General features: G+C 46.6%; 2 protein-coding genes and 1 pseudogene across 9 annotated transcripts in view; 1 reads left to right on the top strand and 2 right to left on the bottom strand.

Annotated features, from left to right (window-relative positions):
- The window catches only part of ZDHHC22 (zinc finger DHHC-type palmitoyltransferase 22), a 40,167-nt gene extending 31,231 nt beyond the window's left edge, over window positions 1–8,936 (bottom strand). Inside the window, exon 1 of one of the 3 annotated variants that reach the window (XM_032287775.1) lies at window positions 8,881–8,936. The gene's annotated coding sequence lies outside the window, so the exon portion shown is untranslated. Of the gene's footprint in view, window positions 1–8,844 lie in introns of all 3 variants that reach the window. The other 2 variants (XM_032287774.1, XM_032287776.1) reach the window with 2 other exon arrangements.
- LOC116557962 lies at window positions 3,940–4,882 on the bottom strand (annotated as a pseudogene).
- Window positions 8,937–12,461: 3,525 nt separating the features above from the next.
- Window positions 12,462–16,916, top strand: part of TMEM63C (transmembrane protein 63C) — a 79,773-nt gene continuing 75,318 nt past the window's right edge. For 3 of the 6 annotated variants that reach the window (XR_004271767.1, XM_032287768.1, XM_032287764.1), the window contains exon 1: window positions 12,469–13,452. The gene's annotated coding sequence lies outside the window, so the exon portion shown is untranslated. Of the gene's footprint in view, window positions 13,453–16,916 lie in introns of all 6 variants that reach the window. The other 3 variants (XM_032287771.1, XM_032287766.1, XM_032287770.1) reach the window with 3 other exon arrangements.

Below are 16,916 nucleotides of genomic sequence, written 5' to 3'. Positions count from 1 at the left end.
AGCATGCAAGGACCAAAGGGGCATCTTTGAGGGACAGAAGTGGTGTCAGGGAGCCCATATTGACTTATGGCAGAGGTGGCGCTGCAGAGTAGTCAGGGATGGACAATATTTTCAATAAATGATGATGAAGGGCTGCAGGTAAAAAATGAAATTGGATCTCAATCTCCCATAAACACAGAAATACACTCTAGGTGTTTTTTAAAGACATAATTAACATAAAATTTAAACCACTTTAAAAAAATACAATTCAGTAGGGTTTTTTGTGTGTGTACTCACAGAGCTGTGCAACCATCACCAATAATTACAGAACACTTTCATCACCCCAAAAAGAAAACCCTGTACCCACGAAGCAGTCACTTCAGTCCTCCATCACTATCACCACCACCATGAGCACCACCCAACACCCCAGCACTTGCCAGTGAGTAACCTGCTTTCTATCTCTGTGGGTGTACTTATTCTGGACATTTTGTATAGACAGAATCATACAATACAGGGCCTGTTGTCTCTGGCCTCTTTCACTTAGAATAATATTTTCAAGATTCATTCATGTTGTAGAACATATCAGTACTTCATTCTTTTTATGGCTGAATAGTTCATTGTATAGATATATCACATTTTCTTTATTCATTCATTCATCAATAGACATTTGGGTTGTTTCTACTTTTTGGCTGTTATGAATAATGTTGCTATGAACATTCATGTGCAAATTTTTTTTGAACATGTTTTTGATTTTCTTGCATATATACCTAGGAGTGAAATTGCTGGGACATATGTTAACTCTATATTTAAATCATTGGAGGACCATGAAACTATTTTCTACGGTGGTTGCACCATTTTACATTCCTGTCACCAATGTATGAAGGTTCCAATTTCTTTACACCCTCACCAACACCTGTTATTTTCCATTTTGTATCCATCCTAGAGGGTGTGAAGTGGCATCTCACTGTGGTTTTGATTTCCATTTCCCTAATGACTAATGATGCTGAGCATCTCTTCATGTGCTTATTTGCCACTTATATATCTTCTTTAGGGAAATGTCTATTCAAGTCCTTTGCTTGTTTTTAAAAATCAAGTTGTCTTTTTATTACTGAATTGTAAGAGTTTTAATATATATATATATTTTAAAGCCCGTATCTAATATGTGAATTTCCAAATATTATATTCCGTTCTGTGGGTTGTCTCTTCTGACAGTGTTCTTTGATGCAAAAAAGTTTTAAATTTGGATGAAATTCAATATATCCGTCTTTCTTTCATTTCCTGTATTTCTGGTGTCATATTTAAGAAACCTTGTCTAATTCAAAGTCACAAAGATTTACACCTATGTTTCCTTCTAAAAGTTTCATGGTTTTAGGTCTCTTACATTTAGGACTCTGACATGTTCTAATTTTTTTATATGGTATGAAGTAGGGGATCCAAATTATTTTGCATGTGGGTATTGAATTATTTCAGGACTATTTGTTGAGAAGACCATTCTTTCCACCATCAAATTATCTTGGTACCTTTGTTGAAAACTAACTGACCATAGACGTATGGGTTTATTTCTGGGTTCTCAATTCTATTTCATATAGAAACGGAATTGAGATTACACCAGTATCACATTGTTTCAATTACTGAAGCTTTGTGGTAAATTTTGAAATTGAGAAGTGTCAGTCCTTCAACGTTGTGGTTGTTGTTGTTGTTTTTTCAAGACTGTGATCGGGATTCAGGTGTTTTGTAATTCCATATAAATTTTAAAATTAGCTTGTCCATATCTACAAAGAAGTCAGCTAGAATTCTGATCAATATTGCACCGAATCTGTAGATCATTTTGAGGAGTACTGTCATCTTAAAAACATTAAGATCCAGACTGGGCAACATGGTGAAGCCACATCTCTACAAAAAATGTAAAAATTAGCCAGGTGTGGTGGTGTGTGCCTCTGGTCCCAGCTACTTGGGAGGCTGAGGTAGAAGGGTCACTTGATTGAGCTCAGGAGGTTGAGGCTGAAGTGAGACATGACTGAGCCACTGCACTCCAGCTTAGGCAACAGAGAGAGACCTTGTGTGAAAAAAGAAAGTCTTCCAATTCACAAATATGGGAAGTCTTTTATTTATTTCAGTTTAAAAATTTTTTTCAACAGTAGTTTTAAGTGTACAAATCTTATACTTACTTGGTGAAATTTATTCACAATTATTTTATGTTTTTCAATGCTGCTATTAATGAACTTCTTAATTTTATTTTTAGATTGTTCATTGCTAGTATATGGAAATACAACTGATCTTTGTACACTAAAACTTCACTAAACTTGTTTATTAGCTCTAATAGTCTTTTCCTGTAAATTCTTTTAGGGTTTCAATAGATAAGAGTATGTGATCTGCAAATAGAGATAGTTTTACTTTTTCTTTCCAATCTGACTGTCTTTTATTTATTGACTAATTGCCCTAGATAGAATTGCCAATGTATTGTTGAATAGAAGTGACAAGAGCTAACATCCTAATCTTGTTCCTGATTGTACAGGAAAGGCTTTCAATCTTTCATTATTAAGTATGATGTGAGCCGTGGGTTTTTCATAGATGCCCGTTTTCAACTGAACTGTGTCCCTCCCAAATTCATATACTAACCCACAACATTATTGTATTTGGAGACAGGGCCTATTAGGAGGCAATAAAGGTTAAATGAGATCATAAAGAGAGGGTCTTGGCCTGGCACAGTGGCTCATTCCTGCAATCCCAGCACTTTGGGGGGCTGAGGCGGGCGGATCACAAGGTCAGGAGTTCGAGACCAGCCTGGCCAACATGGCGAAACCCTGTCTCTAATAAAAATACAAAAACTAGCCGGATGTGGTGGCAGGCACCTATAATCCCAGCTACTCAGGAGGCTGAGGCAGGAGAATCACTTGAACCCAGGAGGCAGAGGTTGCGGTGAGTTGAGATCGTGCCATTGCACTCCAGCTTGGGTGACAAGAGCAAGACTCCGTCTCAAAATAAATAAACAAATAAATAAGTAATACCTTTTGCTTTAAAAAAAAAAAAAGTGAGGAAGCAAGTCTAAAGAAGAGGAGAGGAAGTTTTCCTAGTACTACTTCCATACCATATGTTTCTTGTGGGGCTGGAGTATGAAAAGGAGGGCTGCAGAATGAGGTGTATCAGAACCATCTGGAAGCAACCTGTCCCTATTCCAGGGAACCCTCACCCACAGCTCCAACTTGCTCAGGCAGTAACCATGATGGAAAAATAATTTTTTTAACATTCTGCCCCTTTCTTTATTGTAATAGTTTATCTGAAAGCACACAAAAATTAGGAAATTGCTTTTACTATGCAATTCTGAAATATCAAGTCTACTGCCTTCAATTAAAAAATCAGTAACTACTTTCATGACATTAAGGTCAAGTCATTTGTAAAAACAGTATCAATTGAGACATTTTGGCACTTACAACTAACCCATTATAGACAATTATCAATGTTAAAAACACAGTTCCAATAAACATGTAGTTACACTGCGTACAGATAAGAAAGTACAAGGCCGGCACGATCACTCATGCCTGTAATCCCAGCACTCAGGGAGGCCGAGGCAGGTGGATCATATGAGGCCAGGACCCGCCTAACCAACATGACAAAACCCCGTCTCCACTAAACATACAAAGAGAAATTAGGCAGGCATGGTGGCGCCTGCCTGTAATCCCAGCTACTCAGGAGGCTGAGGCATGAGAATCACTTGAACCCAGGAGATAGTGGTTGCAGTTACCCAAGACCATGCTAATTCACTCTCGCCCGGGTGACACAGTGATCAAGACTCTGTCTCAAAAAAAAAAAAAAGGAAAAAAGGAAGAAAAGGAAAGAAAAAGTACAAGAAGCTCATTGGCTATGCTAAACCAAATGAATGAAAAGCAGCAAAACTGATTTTATACTGTGGGTTTATACAAATAAATGAATAAAATCCTATCCTTTTTTCTATATATTTTTTTACATTTCTTATACAAATAACAGAATGCTTCACTGTATTCGCTTCAATAGGACAAAGTCCTTAGAGGAAGATTGAAAAGAGCTGATCATCAAACTCCCAAATTTTATGCTTATTTTTTTTTCTAGTGCTATCAATTTTCTGATATATTTAACACAGGCAGGAAAACATTCTTGGTAAATTGAGCATCTGAGCCTACAAATGTCTTAAAGCACTCTGGCAGGTTACACGTATCCCATGTTGCTTTTGGTTTCCCATCTCCTCTTTGCTTCAAACCCCCATGTGAGTTTCTCCTTTTTTTGGGCAGCCTGTGAATTTTTAGCCTACTTTTTTGGCTTTTACAAAGTTGTGGCAGGCAACTGCTTTGGCAATTTTTACACCAAGCTCCCAAATAGCTAGCTGGTTCCCCAGCGTCCTCAATGTTCCACTCCTCCACAGCCTGGTCTGTCTTCTTTTTCGGGGACTTCTCAACATTTTTCCTTTTAATAGAGGGATTGGAGGGGAGCGTCAAACCTATCATTGACTCAAAAATGCTGAATAAGCTCCTTCCACTGGGTTGCGTTTGAGGACTGTTCAATTCCACATACCTAAGGGAATTCCAGAAGGACACTCTTCTTAGGCATTCACCTGTGACTCTGCTTCAGTTTCGGGTTCATCTGTGGAGAAATCTATGATCTCTGCTTTTCCGGTGTTCCCATCCTCTTTATCTTCCTGTAAGTTGTCCAGAGTCCTCCAATGCAGCTTCATCTTCAGAGTCTGACTCAGCATCGCTTTCAATTAGGCCAGGAGGTAGCAGCCCACCCCACATCTTTCCTGCTGTCAGGAAGCAGCCGCCCAGCAGCCATCTTAAGACCCCATCAACCAAAAAAATTTTTAAGAAATAATTTTTTGTGTGAAATCATTGTTGTGTATTGTTTCAGTGTTATGTGGGCTTTGTATAAAATAATATGGACATTTTATTTCTATTTCTATGCTCTGGAACCGTTTAAAATGATTCCCTGCTTTATCATCTTTTTCTTTTTCCTTTTCTTTCTTTTTTTTTTATATTTTATTGCACTTTAGGTTTCGGGGTACATGTGCAGAACAGGCAGGATTGTTGCATAGGTACCTACATGGCAATGTGGTTTGCTGCCTCCATCCCTGTCACCTATATCTGGCATTTCTCCCCATGTTATCCCTCAGCTTCCTACCCCCCACTGTCCCTCCCCTAGTCCCTACCAACAGACCCCAGTGATGCTCCCATCCCTGTTCTTTCTTTTTTTTTTTTTTTTTTTTTTGAGACAGGGTCTCACTCTGTCACCCAGGCTGGAGTGCAGTGGCATGATCTTGGCTCATGCAACTTCCGCCGACCAGGCTCAAGCAGTCCTTTCACCTCAGCTTCCAGAGTAGCTGGGATCACAGGCGTATGCCACCAGGCCCAGCTAATTTTTGTATTTTTTTACAGATGGAGTCTCACTATGTTGCTCAGGCTGATCTCAAACTCCTAGGTTCAAGCAATCTGCTGGCCTCAGCCTCTCAAAGTGCTGGAATTAGAGGAGTGAGCCACCGCACCCAGCCTATATTTTTCAATTAATTAATTTTGGAAGAGACAAAAACATTCAAATCATAGCACTCACTCATAAAAAACTGGAAATAAAAACAAATGCCAAACAAGCCAGGATTAATTAATTTATGGCACAAACAAAAGAGCAATGACAATGAATGAGCTCCAACTGCATACCACGATGTGGATGAATCTTAAAAATACAACGTTGAGGCCGGGAATGGTGGCTCACGGGTGTAATCCCCGCACTTTGGGAGGCTGAGGCGGGTGGATTACCTGAGATCAGGAGTTCGAGATCAGCCTGGCCAATATGGTGAAACCTCATCTCTACTAAAAATAAAAAAATTAGCCAGGCATGCTGGCACATGCCTGTAATCCCAGCTACCTGGGAGGCTGAGGCAAGAGAATCACTTGAAACTGGGAGGTGAAGGTTGCAGTGAGCCGAGATTGTGCCATTGCACTCCAGCCTGGGCGACAAGAGTAAAACTTCATCTCAAAAAAAAAAGATTGAATTTTAACAGCCCAACATGAAAGTATATTTATACTATAATTCTATCAATGCACACTTAAAATACAGACCAAACTATATTAAGAATGAATAATCAGGTGGTAAAAGTACAAAGCAATGCAAGGAAAGATTGCCGCTGAATTCAGGATAGGGCTCTCTGTGCAGGGAGGGACTGGCAGAGGAAGGGGTGGGCTGAGAAACAATACAGGGAAACTTGTGGTGATAATGTTCTATTTCTCGACTTAAATAGTGTCTCTACACAAGTGTTTGCTTTATGATTATTCATTCTAGTGCTCATTTGTGTATGGTCTATGCTTCTCTGTGTATTATATTTCACAAGGTAATAAAGCTTATACAACAAAGAAAAGGTTCATTACTGAAAACAGACTCCAATTCCCAGGGGAAGGAGTATAACAGAGCCGATTTCAAGAGTCTGGACGTGAGGCCCTGAAGAGGAGACCTTCAGTTTGTCACCCAGAAGAAACCCATATTTCTGCCTCATGAATAGCTTGGGGGAGCAAGGGAGTTCTATAGCCTCAATAAAATATCAATGCAAGAACCCATATTTTTTTTTCTTTTAGATGGAGTCTTGCTGTGTCACCAGGCTGGAGCGCAGTGACGCGATCTCGGCTCACTGCAACCTCCACCTCCCAGGTTCAAGCGATTCTCCAGCCTCAGCCTCCCGAGTAGCTGGGATTACAGGTGTGCGCCACCCTGCCAAGCTAATTTTTGTATTTTTAGTAGAGACAGCGTTTCACCGTGTTGGCCACAGTGGTCTCAATCTCTTGAGCTTATGATCCGCCTGCCTCGGCCTCCTAAAGTGCTAGGATTACAGGCATGAGCCAGCATGCCCGGCAGGACCCATGTATTCTTTAAGGATCTAATACTGCAGGGCATCAGCCAGGCTCAAGTTAGAATTGAGGGGAGGCTGTGCAGCCTTCAACCCCCAGATCTGTCTGAAAATGCTCAGCTGAGCTCAACTCTGGGTGAAGAAGTGATAACAGGATCACAGAGTTCCAGCACAACAGTGTTTCTTTTGTGATGTCATCAACACCTGCTTCTGACCTCACCCACCCAGAAGTTTCCAATATCATTAAGTGATAGAGGCTGTTAGCGATGAATAACAATGACCTCCTACCAGTTGTGAATTTCTCTTCTTCCAGGGGAGAAGCAGAAGCGATTGCTGCTGGCTAAGACTACCCACTTGGTTGGGGCCTTGGTGAGTGGGGCCTGGCCTGAGGCCAGGGGTAAGAGAGGGCAGAGGGGCCAGGGTTGCCCCAGAAGAAGGGAGGCCTGGATTCTCTGCGTGGCAGGGCTGAGTGATCACAGGGCCTGACTCCTCCACTGGGGAACACCAGCTTCCAAGTACGGACAGTGCTGTGTGTCTAGACCTAAGCCGGAGGTCGTCTTCTCTCTAGAAATCCACAACCCTGTGTCTGGTTAGGCAGAGGACACTGAAAAATGATTTTCCATTCCAATACATTTCCCCGCTACTTTCTGCACAAAAAAATCAAATTTTCTTCTGTCTGGAAAGGCAGATTAGAGCATGTGATAGAAGCCTGGGCTCCCAAAATGAATCCACTTTCTTAGAGAGTTTTTATTTGGCTCTTGGGATCAGGGGTTCCATAGAATATATGGCTTGCCACTTAAAGTACACACAGTGTCTTGGTTCTGCCTTGAAAATACTGTCCCTGTCAGTGGTATATGTTTCTATGCTGGGTCCTGTAGTAAAATCTGTGGTCTGACTCCCATCATCTCCAAGACCATGGCCCCCTGCTTACCCTCTGCCTAGCAGCCTCACCCAGCACCAGGCCTTGGGGTGATAGGGACACTGGTGTGTGGCTCTCGCTTCCTGCCTTTTCTCTCTCATTTTGAATTTTCCTGAACATCTCACCTGGGTACCACAGAAAAGCCACGTACATTTGTGTAGTCTGTGCACAGTTGTGAGGTTTTTTGTTGTTGTTATTGTTGTTTTTGCAATTACAAGTCTACAATGTGCATTCTTGTGTGTGTAGGTCTTTGTGAGATCAAGCGTTTATGATAAAATTATTTCTAAATAACAGAGGCAAGTTCCCAGGGCCACTATAGGCTCAAAACTATGAGGGCTGTGCCCCTGCAGTTGTTAACTGGGCTGGTTTAAGATCTCAGGCAATTTCACTGATCAATACAGGCAGTCCCACTTACAACGATTCTACTTACAATTTTTTGACTTTAAGACGGTGCAAAAGCAATATGCATCCAGCAGAAATCATACTTTTAAGTATCCATCTAACTACTATGTTTTTCAATTTCAGTATTCAGTAAATAAAATCATCTGACACAATGCCATCTAACACGACATTTTATTATACAATAGGCTTTGTGTTAGAGGATTTTGCCCAATTTTAGGTTAACGTCAGCATTCTGAGCACATTTAAGGCAGGTTAGGTTAAGCTATGATGTTTGGTAGATTAGGTGGTGTGTTAGTCTGTCCTCATGCTGCTAATAAAGATATACTCGAGACTTGTTAATTGATAAAGAAAAGAGGTTTAGGCCAGGTGGTGTGGTGGCTCATGCCTGTAATCCCAGCAGTTTGGGAGGCCAAGGTGGGTGGATCATGAGATCGGGAGATCGAGACCATCCTGGCCATCATGGTGAAACTCCATCTCTGCTAAGCTACAAAAAATTAGCCCAGCGTGGTGACAGGCACCTGTAGTCTTAGCTACTCCTGGAGGCTGAGGCAGGGGAATCTCTTGAACCCAGCAGGTGGAGGTTGCAGTGAACAGAGATTACGCCACTGCACTCCATCCTGGTGACAGAGTGAGACTCTGTCTTAAAAAAAGAAAAAGGAAAATAAAAGAGGTTTAATTGACTCACAGTTCAGCATGGCTGGGGAGGCGTCAGGAAACTTACAATCATGGCAGAAGGGGAAGCAAACACATCCTTCTTCATACGGCAGCAGGAAAAGACGTGCTGAGCAAAAGGGGAAAATGCTCCTTATAAAACCATCAGGTCTCATGAGAAGTCTGTCATTATCACAAGAACAGCATGGTTCAGTTACCTCCCACCAGGTCCCTCCCATGACATATGGGGACTATGTGAACTACAATTCAAGATATTTGAGTGAGGACACAGTCAAAGGGATTACATGCATTTTCAACTTATATTATTCTCTGTTTATGACGGGTCCGTCAGGATGTAACGCCATCGCCCTAAGTCGAGGAGGCACTGTGTTTCAAATCAGTTAGTGGGAACTTCCTAGGCTCTGTGACCCAAGGTAACATAGACTTCATCCCCAAAGCCAACAGAGAGTATTTATTGAGTCAAGGCACTGTGCTCCATATTAAAAATTAAAAGAAAAAGGAGACATAATCTGATCTTAAAAGGATTTATAATCTAATGAGGGAGACGGTAAATATAAATGAATCTGATTTCTGACCATTGAGGAAAGATATCATTTTGGATGACTGGGTTTTCCAGATGTTGAAGGTTTCTACCCCTAATACACAAACTTTATTCCATTTTAACCACTTTTTTTTTTTTTTTTGAGGCGGAGTTTCACTCTTGTTACCCACGCTGTAGTGCAATGGCACGATCTCGGCTCACCGCAACCTCCGCCTCCTGGGTTCAAGCAATTCTCCTGCCTCAGCCTCCTGAGTAGCTGGGATTACAGGCGCGCGCCACCATGCCCAGCTAATTTTTGTATTTTTAGTAGAGGCGGGGTTTCACCATGTTGACCAGGATGGTCTCGATCTCTTGACCTCATGATCCACCCGCCTCGGCCTCCCAAAGTGCTGGGATTATAGGCATGAGCCACCATGCCCGGCCTCATTTTTACCACTTTTGATTGGAAATACTTTCTAAATATACAGGTGCTTTCCTTTAAAATAAAATATTTGGTCAATGACTTCTTCTAGTGATGCGGGATGGTTGTTCTGAGCACATTTCCACAATTACCTTGTGATACAATGATGCCTTCAAGGCCTGTTGGAATAACATTATGCTAAATGACTCCAGACTCCTACGTTGTTGTTTTTTTTTTAATCATTGTTCTCTCTTCTCTTGCTCTTGACTTTTGCCCTTTTCACTGTACTTACTTTCTTATTAGTCCGTTCTCCTTCTAACACACTCCTGCTCATCTGCTGTGGGTTTGAAAATCAGGAAGTAGGCCTATCCTTTAGGCTATTGGTTCAGCTGCTGCAACAGAGACCAGACAATAGTGACTTCATTGCTCTCTGTGGAAAAATGCAAGGGGGTCAGCTGGGTGCTTCTCCAGGTCATCTTGTGACTCAGGTTCTTCCTGCCTTGATGCTTGGCCATCTCCAGGGAGGTGTCCTGGTCAGCATCATCAAGGCTGCCCTCCCCTCCACCTCCTATCTACATCCCAGCTTTCACAAAGTGGAAAGAGTAGAGAACAGCCAGCTTCCTTTTCAGGATGTGGCCCAAAAATGAAACCTATTACTTCCACTCACATCTCACTGGCTAGGACTTCGTTCCTAGTTCCACCTGGCTGCAAGGGGTTCTGGGATATGTGGTCTGTCGTAGGGAAGTCATATATCCAGGTTTTAACCTTGGGAGCGCTACTGTAAAAAGGAAGAGGGAAAGAAAAGGTGTAGGGGGTTCTTAGCCGTCTCTGCCACTCTGGATCTATTGAAATTTTGTGTGGAGTAAATGAAGGTGAGCTCCAACTGAAGACACAAGGTGATCTGCAGAAAAAGCCGCTGACTTTGACAGTTCCACCTGTGAGGGACACTCAGAGTCCTTTTGTTTCTTTTATATTGTTCTGGATTATGTTCCTAGACAAGACATTGGAGGTTAACAACGCAGTCATGAAGACAATAACAGGCATAATATTTCAGATTTGACAACTCAGGCCAAAGGCACAAATGAGAGTGTGATCGGTGTTTTCAGTGTCACAGGCCCAAAGGGCCTTTCTTTTGAAAGCCTCAGTTATTCATCCCCATACACCTTTATTGAGAACCTTCTACAAGCCTGACACGCATCTAGGTGGTTGGTTGGGACATTGGGGTCACCTCTTTCACCACCACAGCCCACCTGGCATCTCCACGAGTTTGGGTTCTCCTCCCTTTTCTTCCCATCCCCCGTCTACTCTCCTCCCCTCCCTTCCCTCTCTTTTCTGATGTAGATCTCTGTATATTGGCCAGGCTGGTCTCAACCTCCTGGACCCAAGAAATCCTCCTGCCTCAGCCTCCTGAGGAGCTGGGATTATAGGTGTGAACCACCGCACCTGGCTTCTGTCTCATCTCTCTCTCTCTGTCTCTTTTCTTTTTTTTTTCTGAGATGGAGTCTTGCTCTGTCACCCAGGCTGGAGTGCAATGGTGCCATCTCAGCTCGCTGCAACCTCCGCCTCCTGGGTTCCAGCGATTCTTCTGCCTCAGCCTCCCAAGTAACTGGGATTACAGGTGCCTGCCACCACGCCGCCTAATTTTTGTATTTTTAGTAGAGACAGGGTTTTATCATGTTGGCCAGGCTGGTCTCAAACTCCTGACCTCAAGTCATCTGCCCGCCTCGGCCTCCCAAGATGCTGGGATTACAGGCGTGAGCCACGGTGCCTGACCTCTCTTTATGGCATGTCCTTGATGCTTATCAGGTTTTTCCTCTAGGAGCTGGAGTGGTTTGGGTACGGGCTTAACAACAGCTTCTGTGATGATGAAGCAGAGAAGGAAAAGACAAACTGCTTTTGTTGAGAATTTATGCTGTCCCACCAGACTATGAATAGCATAACTACATCAACAACAATGAATATTTCAGAGCATTTATTTTGTATACAGTATTTCATTTAATCCTCATAATCACCCTTTAAGTTTATGACTGTTGTTTCCCCCATTTTCCATATGCAAAAGAAAAAAAAAAAGAAATGAAGCACAGAGAGGTTAAGTTCCACATTTAGGTGGCCCAGCTAGGACTGAACACAGGCAGCTAGCGTTCCCAGCACTACTCATATTGATCTGGTTTGTCTTTGTACCGGCCAGCCTTTATCCTGGAAGAGGAGAATAAGTGTCACGGCAGAGGGGTCTGAGACCCCAGCTGGCCCAGCCCTCTCAGAATTACAGATGAGAGGGAAAAACAAAGAGAGGTCAAGTAAGCTACCCAAGGTTGCACAGCGTGATAGCCACTGAGCTGGGGCTAGAACCTAGACCCTGATGCCTTGCTGCCACTGCAGAAGAGATGGTCAAAGCCTTCCTGTCCTATGAATGAAAAAAATAAAAGAATGAGTGGGTGAGTGAGTGCATAATGAATAGACTTCGGCAGAATCTGTCTATGTGGCTCACCCTTGGGTCTTCATGGGGGAGTTGGGTCATGAGAACCAGGGGGTCAAGGAAACAGGGAGATGACCAGGGTGTGCCAGCTTGGCGGGGTTGTGTGGGAGGGGGGTGCTGTGCTGCTGGTTATGGGGAAATCAACCCATGAAAGCATAACCAGCCTTTGACCCCCTGCTCTGGCACCTCATGACCTTGTGTTCACATGGCTTCCTCTATGGCCTTCTTATCATATTGCTAACAGCCCTAACTGGTGAAAGGGAGTCACTTTCAGAGAGGGTTGGGCGGCGGCTCCTCCCCAGTTAGCTACTGTACTGCAAGTGCCCGATAATGACTATGACATAAATGTGCCTAGGCCCCTGCCTGGGAGGGAGAGGCTGTTTACTACTGCCCCTTGTTTTGCACACTGATCTTTGGGGGTTGCAAACACTGGCACCTGTCCTCAGGGTCAACACCAGGGTCAGTAGCAGAGTGGCCAGGGCTTTGATGAAACTCTGAGACCTGAAGGAGTGTGGCCCACTGCAAACTGGAAATGGCCCAGCTCACTCCCCTGGGCCTCCCAGGTAGGGCTGTGGCCAATTGTAGATTGCTCTTTTGCTGGGGAAGAAGGGGCCTGGATGGCAGCTGGGTACCAGCCACTGGGCTGGTGCCAGGACCTGGTCTTTGGGTGGGGCAAAGCTCTACCTTTGTGGGAGTGGGGTGGCTTTTCTTGCTTCTGGCTGATGGGACTAAGAAGACTGGGAAAGGGGACGTGCCTGAGAGAGGGCAGGGGAGGTGGCAAAGGAGCTGCCAAGGCCCAATGCATCAGGGGAGCTGGAGCAAGCTGGAGCCAGGGACCGGCAGCCTTGTGCGTTTGAGATAGTAATTTGCAGATGGTTCCTGGTTAGCTGCAGGGTCTCTTAGGCGGAGCCCGGGTCTTCGCGTAGCATCCTCCAGCCTGGGTTCCCCGGCGGGTCAGAGCAGCTTTGGGGCGGGGCCAAGGTTGGCCCCTGCTCGGAAGGTGCCGGGATGCCTCTCCCGCGGTGATGCATAGGGGAATTTGCTGACAGTCCCTTGCCACGCGGGGCTGGCTTAGCCCGGCCGGCGAGGAGGAGGACCCGCTGGCAGTCTCCTCCCAGGTGGGGAGCGTGGAGCCTGTCACCACAGCCTGGCGGCCTGAGCGCCGAGCCTGGGGCTGGGGCCGAGTGCTGAGGACGCAGATGTGGTGAGCACTCGACGCGGGTGCAGTGGCCGGGCTGGTCGGGCTGGGAGAAGGGGCGCAGCATGCAGGTCCCGCACGGGGAGGGGGCGGGGAAGGATTGCTTGTTTCTCTGCTTTCTGAGAGCTTGCATTAGGAGGGATGGGGGTAGGGGAGACTGCGCCACAGTCCCTTGCCACGCTGGCTGTCTCTAGCTGGTACCCAGGAAAGGGTGGCCTGAGCAGCCCACCCGGGAGGGCGTGGCTTTAGTAGACAGGTCTTCACTGGGTGGGGGGGTGGAGGTGGATAGGAGGCTTGCCCGGGGGTCCCCAGCCTCCTGCCTGACAGCCAGGTGGGAGTTACCGCTCTGGGCCACCCTCACTCCCACCCAGGGATTCCCCGGGGCTCTGCCGCCCACTCTCTAGGCTGGGACGAGAGGGGGCAGCCTGCTCTGCCGTTATGGGTTACGACAACGTCACTGCTGCGCTGCTGCTGGGCGGGCTGGGCTCCTGGGCCCCCAGAGGAACGATGCCACCTTTTCCCCATGTGCTTCCAAAGAAAGGCTCTTGCCTCCCTACTCGCCCTGGCCTTGAGAGAGAAACATTGTGTTTGGATGAAGCTCCTGGGGAAACTGAGGCCCAGGGGTGCTGGGGCTTGACCAAGGTCACTGAGCAGGCCCTACAGAGCTGGCCTCCAGGCACTGCCTTCATTGAATGCTCTCTGGAGGGGCAGGGGCCCTTCTTCCTCTGTAGACCCCTGGTCCTTCCCCAACCCCAGCACCCCATTTCCTCATCCCTGAGAACAGAGGGAGTTGCAACTTCTGCATGGGGCTCCAGGGTGTCATAAGTGTGAGCAGGAATTAGATTGTCTGAGGACAGGAGAAAATTGCTCATGAAAACACTCACCTGAGCAGAGGGGGTGTGAGCCTGTGCTGCTCTTGTGGGTTCAAGGAAAGAATGAGAGTTGGCTTTGAGGGGAGGAAGGCCCATGCTGAGGGGGACGAGGAGATGAACTTTCTCCTTCAACTCCCGCAGCGCTCCGGGAAGACGTGCTTTCCTGAGAAGGTCCATCACTTAGCACCGCTCTGTTATCATCTCATCCTCATTCTCTCTCCGGCCCCTGTCCCTGGGAGAAATGGGCTATGTTCTATCTAGTGCCCTTAGAAGTGAACTTTGCCCTTAGAAGTAATTCACCTTGTTCTTCTCCCTGGGACAGATGCCCTTCCCTGGAGGGAAACTGAGGCAAGGAGAGAGTGATAATAGATTAGAGCCGGAGCCAGATGAGGAAACTGAGGCATGGAGGGTGGAGTGAGTTCTCCAGGTCTCTTACCTCCATGCAGGTCTCCTGACTCCCCAGCCACCAAAGGGCGGACTGGAGGGGCCTCTTCCCATCTTCTCACACCCGCAGTCCCAGCGCTGAGAAGCTGAGCCTGCAAGGGCCTCCTGACAGGTGTGGAGGAGGTTGGTGACAGGGGACAGCAACAGCATTTTCTCCACCTTTAAGATATGTTTTCTAGTTACTTGGGAAGGAAGCAGCTTGAAGAGGGGAAATGAAGTCTTTCGGTTACATTCCCACCACGCCCCCATGGGGGATACACAATTTCTATGGGCCTATTGGAGCCAAAAGCAGACATCCCTCTGCCCTAGTGCCAGCAGCTGTGAGCAGAGCCAGGGAGTGGGGATCCACAGGTAAAGGGACTTCAGTATCTCCCTGACAGCATCTCCAATGGGGGGTTCGGGCCAGCCCCCCCCCCCCGCCCTCCATGTACTCCAAGTGAAAGCAGTTGCCATATGCCTGGCTCATGAGTTGCTCCTTTTCAGATACCCCCTGAGCACAGCGCCCCTGAAGCTGGCCCCTGCTGGCTTCGCAGGAGCCTTGGACTGCATGATAACCACCAGGAGCTACTGGGGTGACCTGTGGGAAGGGATGGGGTTTCCAGTAAACCAGAGAGAAACCAGCTGCTTATGGGGTGACAGTACAATGCCAGAGAGGAGAGGATCCACCCTACTGGAGGGGAACCACATGTTCAGTTCTGTTGCTGGGGTCCCCTTCTCCAGAAAGAAGGCCAGGGCCCCATGTCCCAGGAAGCTGGTGGTATGCATCCCTCCCAGCTAGCAGAGACAGGGTCAGGCCTCAGAGAGGCCCCCTGGGTTATGAATGAGATCCAGACTTAAAGAGCAGAGAGCCTGGACCAAGTGCCTCTATTGGCTGGCACTCTGCCCTCAGCTTCTCTACCTGATAGCTACACATGAAAACACCTTCTCCAGATGGGTGGGAGGGCTTTGGAAACTTTTCAATGGGAAGTATTATTCCTGGAGTCTCCCGTCTACGTGGAAGCCATCTGTTTCCTGCCTCGATGGGGGAAGCATGGTTGTTTCTTCTTCAGAGGATACCCTCTTCCTCTGTGGCCAGCCTAGGCCATCCTTCTAGGCTGGGAAGGCAGGTCAGCCCTCCCCAGGCCACTTCAAGTAGTGCTTGGGGCCTTGAGGAGTTTCCTCCCCCGACACCCAGCTGCCCATGGTATTTCACATATTTAACAGGATGTTCACCCCGGTAAAATGCGGGTGTCTAGTGGCACAGAGGAGCTTCCACTTGATCTTAGCCAAAAGGCAAAGAAGCGATAGCACAGTGGAGTTTCTTACAGCCCTGTACCCTCCCCACTGCCTCGGCTCTCGAATCCCACGAACTCTGCTCTGATTCTTCCTGGGAAGCGGCTGGTGGGAGAACCATAAAGATAATGAGCATCAAGTGCTGGGAGCTCTTTGCACAGAGCGTCCAGTTTGCAGGAACCCACGTGGTGCTCAGGCCATGGGCAGGCTCACATGGGGAAAGGCTGTAATGAAAGTGCTTAGAGGAAGTGCTCAGCTTCCAGTGAGATCAGCAGCTTTTAGTGCCTTGTTTTCCTGAGGTGGGGCCCTGATGTTCACTCTTCTTCCCTCTCGTGGGAGAGCAGTGGTTTTCACAGCTTACACATCAGCATGGGTGGTGTAAATGGAACTCCACATTCTTGCCCATGAGTTGGCTGGTGCAACTCCTGCAAGGTAGGGTTACAGGAGGAGCTGAGATGAGAACGTGGGCAGCTCATGAAGTATGGTGTGTCCTTGCTCTAGATCTGTCTGCATTACTCAGGCCCAACCGAAGGTGGCTCTGAAGAAGAACAATGTGTGGCCAGGACTCCATGTTCTGTGTTTCTAGGGCAGGATGAGTACTCAAGCTGCCACATTCCTTGCCAGCACCCCTGAGGCTGGTGCTGAGACACGCAGAGGCAGGGTGGATAGGGAAGGGGTGCCTCACTTTCACCTCCTGCCTCCTCCTCCTCATTAGTAATGCTCCCCAAAGGGAAACCGAAGCATAGATCTGCTTAGAAAGCCAAGACTAGGACCCAAGTGTCCTGGGCTCTCACCTTCTGCTTCTCCCAGCCTTTCACTCTGCTGTTTGACATAAGCACCCTCCAGATGGGAAGAGCTGGGCTGGAGGTGGGTGAGTCATGC

This window comes from Sapajus apella, unplaced genomic scaffold (assembly GCF_009761245.1).
Source record: "Sapajus apella isolate SASKATOON/1434 unplaced genomic scaffold, GSC_monkey_1.0 scaffold20, whole genome shotgun sequence".
In the NCBI taxonomy this organism is placed as follows: Eukaryota; Metazoa; Chordata; class Mammalia; order Primates; family Cebidae; genus Sapajus; species Sapajus apella.
The sequence above is the reverse complement of the archived record's forward strand: the minus strand, read 5'-3'. Positions and strand labels throughout refer to the sequence as shown.